The sequence below is a fragment of the Pangasianodon hypophthalmus genome, chromosome 2 (assembly GCF_027358585.1).
Source record: "Pangasianodon hypophthalmus isolate fPanHyp1 chromosome 2, fPanHyp1.pri, whole genome shotgun sequence".
Lineage (NCBI taxonomy): Eukaryota > Metazoa > Chordata > Actinopteri > Siluriformes > Pangasiidae > Pangasianodon > Pangasianodon hypophthalmus.
Window position 1 is genome coordinate 7,897,075 of NC_069711.1, and position 6,743 is coordinate 7,903,817.

Genomic DNA, 6,743 nt, shown 5'->3' on the forward strand with positions numbered 1-6,743 from the left:
TTCACTTGCATCGACACCTCTTTGGACCACATAGTGAGAGTTCTCATGAACAAATTTAACACTTGGAATCAACTCCAGACCTTTTATCCTTAATTTGTCATGAAATAAAGAGGAAAAAAGCCACATCTGGCCATTACACTGCCAGTCAATTGTCCAATTAGTTTTGAGCCAGTGACTACATAAAAAAAAAGGCTGTAATTCCTAAACAGTTAATGGAATATTTTTGTTAAACCCTTGAATTAAAGCTGAAAGTCTACACTTTAATCACATCTTGATCGTTTCATTTGAAATCCATTGTGGTAGTATATAGAGACAAAAGTACGAAAATTGTGTCACTGTCCAAATACCTATGGACCTGCTATATTATATTTTCAAGGTTTTTTTTATGGTTAGATTTTTTTTTTTATCTATCACTTTTAAATTATTTTTATTGCCAATATTGTTATAAACGGAATATTCTGTATGTAAGATGTGCCATTGTGTGTGTAACTGGAAAAAAATTGCGTCTATCAAGCAAGGGAATATCAGCAATTACTACACAGCAAAACTTGCTTCTCATTTATTTACTGTTTTATGATGTACTCATCAATATCATATAGCGCACCTACTGTGATGACACCAGTTGTTAGTGTGTTTTTTGTCATTGTGTTTTGATAAAAGACTTTATCGATGCCATGTGCTTGTGGTGTTTTGATAGTTGTATTTTTAGAATTTTTAAAATGTGAACTTGGTAGTCTCTAAAGCTTGTTGACTAAAGCAATTGTAAATAACTGTAAATCGAAGAGAACACTAAACTAGGCAATTCACTGTTCCCTCCCGAGAACGACAGATGATGCAATTAGGAATGTTGATATTGATTTTTCATATCATAATAAGTGCCTTTTGCAATACTCTCCTATATTATAATGATTTTGTACTTCCAAAAAAACTAACTGCTTATCTGTACATGTTTTTTCTGAGCAGCATTTTAACTATAAAATGTTATGTTTATTGTACATATAGCCCTTATTTACTTGAAATCGCACATTATATATAGTGTATATAATATACATTCACCGTCCACTTTATTAGGAACACCTGTACACCTGCACGTTCATGTAATTATCCAAGCAGCCAATCATGTGTCAGCAGAACAATGCATAACTTCATGCAGATACAGGTAAAGAGCATCAGTTAATGTTCGCATCAAACATCAGAACGAAGAACAAATATGATCTCAAATACTTTGAATGTCGCATGGTTGTTTTTTTGTCAGTCAGGCTGGGTTGAGTATTTCAAAAACTGCTGATTTCCTGGAAGTTTCACACACAACATTCTCTAGAGTTTGCAAAGCATGGTGTGAAATGCACACACACGCACACACACACACACAAAAACATCCAGTGAGAGGCAGTACTGATGGTGGAAGTGACTTGTTAATGAGAGAGCTCAGAAGTGAATAGCCAGACTGGTTTGAGCTGATGGAAAGGCTACTTTAACTCAAATAACCACTCTTTACAACCGTGGTGAGCAGAAAAGCATATGGGCTACAACAGCAGAAGACCACATCAGGTTTCAATCTGAGGCTTCTGTGGGCACAGACTCACTGAAACTGGACTGTTGAAGATCAGAAAAAGACAAGGTGACGTTTTTACAATCTTCAGCTGTCCAGTGTCCACTTGGATAATTGCATTATTTAGTACGTGTATAGGTATTCCTAATTAATTGGCAGGCAAGTGCATATACATTATATGATATTTATGTGTAAAACTGCATGATGAATTGTGCGGGTGTAAATTAACACCGCAGGTGCATGGAGTTTGACAGTTGTATGTGAAATGTTCTCTTTTAGTGTGTATGAGAGTCAGAGTGAAAATCTGCCTTGGGTGATATGGTACAGCTCGTGAATAAGTATGACAGGAACAGTGCAGATGTTCCTCACAAGCCATAAGGGTGCCTAAAGCAAAAGCGTATACAGAAATTCCTGCATGTGGAGCACTTGAAATTATGTTACCGGTTGTGCATGCATGCCTGTTACATGTGAGTGTGTGCATTATCGCCTTACCTATTTATAAATACCTATAGAAAAATCACGAATATGAAGTACCTGAGAATGTGTGAAAACACATTAAGCCTGAGTGAGAGTGAGTGTGGTGCAGTGTGATAGAATGTGTGTACCTGTGTGTATTGTGTGTGTATGCAATGTCGGCAGCCTTAAAGGTTTATCATTGATTTCTGTCAGAACACAGCACAACGTTTTTAATATCCGTCATGCTTCTGGCGTTTGTCAATACTCTTCTAGAGACTAAATAAATGTATACCCTTAAACATCCTTACATTTTTAAATTTACATCCTAAAATCACCTCCTGCATTTCAAAAAAAAGCCTCCAGCCACTAAATACCTGGTCTATCTCTTACACTTTCACAGGGGAAATGGCTGGAAATCCGGCACAGGTTGCAAAAACAAGCGCTCAAGAGTGTGTCCTGCTATTGTGTAGGGGTCAGACAGTCATTTAACCTGTCTGAGCTGAGCTCTGGAGGGTCACGGGGCTCCAGATTGAGATTCCTCCCACTGCTAAGTGCAGGCCGTGCGCATTGCTGATATGGCTGTCAGAAAATTCCAGCTGGTTGAGGACTGAATGACCCTGAGGTATGAGGATGCGATCAGCTGATTTAATGCTGACTGAATATTTTGCATTCTACTTACACTATTAATAACGGTCTACGTCTACCACCTTGTGGTTATGCAGACAAATTTTTCTTCTTTTACATTCTCTCTTGTCAGGGGTATGAACTACAGTGAATTCTGACTAGAGATTATGGTGTGTGTGTGTGTGTGTGTGTGTGTGTGTGTGTGTGTGTGTTTATGGCCATGTTTTTAAATCTCAGGATGGACCAAATGCCTCCACAAGAATAGAAATATCAGACATTTATACATGTGGGGACATTTGGCTGGTTCGTATGAGGAAAACTGCTTTTTAAATTTTTTTTTAAACTGCAGCTTTTATTAAAAAAAAACCAAAACAACAACAAAAAAAAAAACATTACTTTAATTCATTTCATAATACAGTCAAAAGTTTCCTTTTGCTTACTGAAGTTGAGGTATAATATATATATATATATATATATATATATATATATATATATATATATATATATATATAATTAAAAACTATTAATATACTATTAATAGTAGGCATAGTATAATTATTAGCTGCATTAATAATTATGTCAAAGGAAGGTACTGACAAAGACAGAAAGACAAATGTGTGTGTGTCATTGGCAAAGCCAGGAATTAATATCTGGGGTGATTAGGAAGTATGATAAATGAAACCAGAGCCCAGAGCACACTGTCAGAAAAATGGGAACTAAACTGTTCCTTGTCACTGGGGTAGTACCCTTTTTTAAAGATATATATTAAAAGTACAAAATGTGTACCTTTAATATGTACCCTTATGTTTCTGAGAGTGCATGATGTGTGAAAATAAATTAAAACGTGATGTGCACATGCATTTTGGGTGCATGGTACACAGTAGTAGAAGTGGTGCTGGTGGTCAGAATGTATTATTTAGAGAAAAAATTAGCTAAGCGTGCTGGCTTAGGCGGTTCCGCTGAAAACATATTTTACTTTCACTTATAGGGAAAGTAAATCAGATAAAGGCATCCAGTCATGTCTGTAAATGTGTTCTCACTGTTCATCTAAAACTCCTTTCCTTTGTTTCTGTATAACAGGATATGATCGCATAATGGTGGACATCCAAATAGTGCCTGATATGGTAAGGAGGAAATGAACTGGCAAATGTTCAAATGAGGACACAGGCAAGTAAATTATTGACTAAACCTATTTAATTTCAGTTATGGTATAGGGAGGAACCTGCACAATTGCCACATTTTTTTTGGTTTGAGCCATGGTTTACATTATAGACTTCATATTTTCCACATAACAGCATACATATTTTTGCTTTTTTATTAGCTTTTTTTAATCATATGCAAGTTTACCAGTATTGTCAGTGAGAACTGTACTTCACTGAAACCAAAACCACAAGGAGTTCTGTGTTACAACTGTAAAGATTTGCACAATTGGACTATTGCATGGGGGAATATTAACAACACTCACGTACATCAGGAAAAACTATGTTAACTCTTCATAGACTCGCTACGCTGTGTGATATAGTTTTGATGGTGGCTTGGAAAATATTTTAAAGATGTATTGTAATTGACTGATGATGCACAGCTCATATACCCTTTTTATATTCATGAATTTTTTTTCTGTGTCATTTTTTGTTACATCATAATAACCATGATTGCTATGGTATGGTATATGGTTGCAGTGATTTAACCATAATTCTATGATATAAGCATCTTAATTCTCATCCTTATCTGTATGTGAGCAGGGAAGTTAGTGTAAGCATGACTCTATAAGAGTCTGAAACACCTCTGAAGCAAGATGCTGTACAATTATTACGTGTTACAACTACGCTTCAGTTAGTGTAGAGGTAAGTGTACATAACTGCACACATTTCACTTTTTGAACATGTAAGAAAAAAAATAATAGAAAAATACTTATGATTCCAGTTTTTTGCTTAGTCTTGGTCTTGTAGAAATATCCCCAGCAAGAGAGGACGAATCATGCTGGACACAGAGAAGTGATGTTCTTGTATATCCATGTAATCAGGTCGCAGTTAGAGAAAGCCATGCTGCAACTGTGCCGGCTCTTCCCAATGCACATGACCATGACAATTTTTTAGCCAAGCAAAATCAATTGTTTCCGTAGTCTTTCCTATGTGTTGTCCTATTTGCTATAATAAAAGTGATTCATTGTTTGCCTTGTGCCTTGTAAGATTGTTCATATGCATTGCTGCAGGCTGTTGTTCAGAACACAGAAGATGTTTGACATCATCATTAATCCCGCACACTAGATCCATAAGATAGCAAAGCTGGCATGTCAGAAAGTAGGCCTTGATTATCTTCTATTTTTCTAGCTTCATTGAACTCTGCGCTCTTAATGACTTATTGATCAAACACATAAACATGCATCGATCAGTTGTTTGGGTCAGCAATATGTGGACTGAGCTATGTGTATGCATTGAGTGAATACATTGTATAGAAAATATAGTTACTTATGTCTTATCTTTAGGAAATGCACTATTATGCGCTATTACGATGCTGTGATAATGATAACTAGGTGACCAAATGAAGTAATATAAAATCCCAGCATACAGCTGAGGGTCTAGGGTCTTGCTTAATTACCCAGAAGCACCTCCCTGGCAGTCCTGTCTTTGAACTGACAAACCTCTGGCCATTACAGAACTGAACCTGGGCTATCCGAGTCAGTTTATTTAGCCTAGATTAATGTTTAACCTAGGTCTCTTTAAGTTGCCTGTAGGCCATACATACTAAATCAGCTCGAGTATGATATTTCAGTACTCACTATCTGTCAAACACAATCAGGTGGGATGTGAAAATGTCTCATTTAAAGCCCAGAATGTTTTGAAATCTTCAGATTGATAGGCCCTATAAGTCAGCAGGATGGAGGAGATGGAGCGTTATATTCAGAGGCTGTCTGAATAATTTATCACAACACTGAAAAGGCTTGGGATGACATGACCTAGGACATTGCAAAGCCAGGAATGTTGCAAAGGCAGGGTCATAAAAGCTGAGGCTCTCAATTAAAAGAGAGCAACGCAGAACCTTTTAAGTAATATTGTTTTAAAAGCCCATATTTAGTTCCCCTTTACTCTCCATTTACCTAAATGACAAGCATGAGCTAATTATTGCACACAAATTCACACACTGTTTTGTGAATGTTTTGACTGGCTGTTAAGCCAAAGCTTAGGATTTATTAGGGATGTTGTTTGGTAATATTCTTCATGTGCTATTAAAACACTGAATAAGTCAGAATATTTTATATTGTTTTGAGCAAAAGACAGCTCACAAACCTCTCTAACATTCATTTGTTCATTCATTTATCTTCAGTAATTGCTTTATTCTGGTCAGGCTAGCCTTGTCACTGGGCACAAGGTGAGAGGTTTTACCCCAGATGAAATACCAGTCCATCACAGGGCCACACACACACGGGAAATTTACTGTAGTCAGTCCATCTTTCTGCATGTTTTTGGACAGTGGGAGAAAACTGAAGTACTTGGAAGAACCCATGCAAAACTCCACACAGACAGTAATCTGTGCTCAGGATCAAACCCAGGCCCCTGAAGCTGTGAAGTAGCCACACTACCCACTGTGCCACCATGCCATCCTCCTGATTTATGTAATAGTTAATAATAAAAATAATTAAAACTGTCAGATTATTATTAAAATTTCATTAGCCTTCATTCTATTCGGAGCTCCTCTTAAGGCCATTTTACACGAGGCCGCAGCAGCGCCTTGTCTAACAAGCTGTCATGTTAATCAAAGTGGCCTTTACACTGTTCACTGGCATTGCACAAAGCAGCTAATTAAAATTAAATTAAGTTTATTTTTTTGCATGGCATGGTTGAGGTTTCTAGCTAGAAACACTACCAAATACAATATTCATGCTACATTTTGCAGTGTGCAGTATGTCCATAATTTAAACTGCACATGGATAATCTTTTAGTTATTTTAGATATTTTAATCTACTGCAGCAGAGTACGCATGTAGATAGGAAAATCTCACTGGTTTAACGAACTTTGGTTTGGTAATGCATGTTTATAATATTTACAGATATTTGCATGTTACATTTCCTAAATCAAGTGTGATGCACAATCCCAGTCCTCTCATTTGATAT

The 6,743-nt window shown here is 36.6% G+C and overlaps 1 long non-coding RNA gene across 1 annotated transcript; it reads left to right on the forward strand.

Moving 5' to 3' along the window:
* The first annotated feature begins 1,389 nt into the window (after positions 1-1,389).
* LOC113535885 (uncharacterized) lies at positions 1,390-5,239 on the forward strand. Its single transcript, XR_003403649.3, has 4 exons — positions 1,390-1,621; positions 2,409-2,630; positions 3,713-4,476; positions 4,582-5,239. It is a non-coding gene; the product is annotated as an uncharacterized LOC113535885 (long non-coding RNA).
* The last annotated feature ends 1,504 nt before the right edge of the window (positions 5,240-6,743 follow it).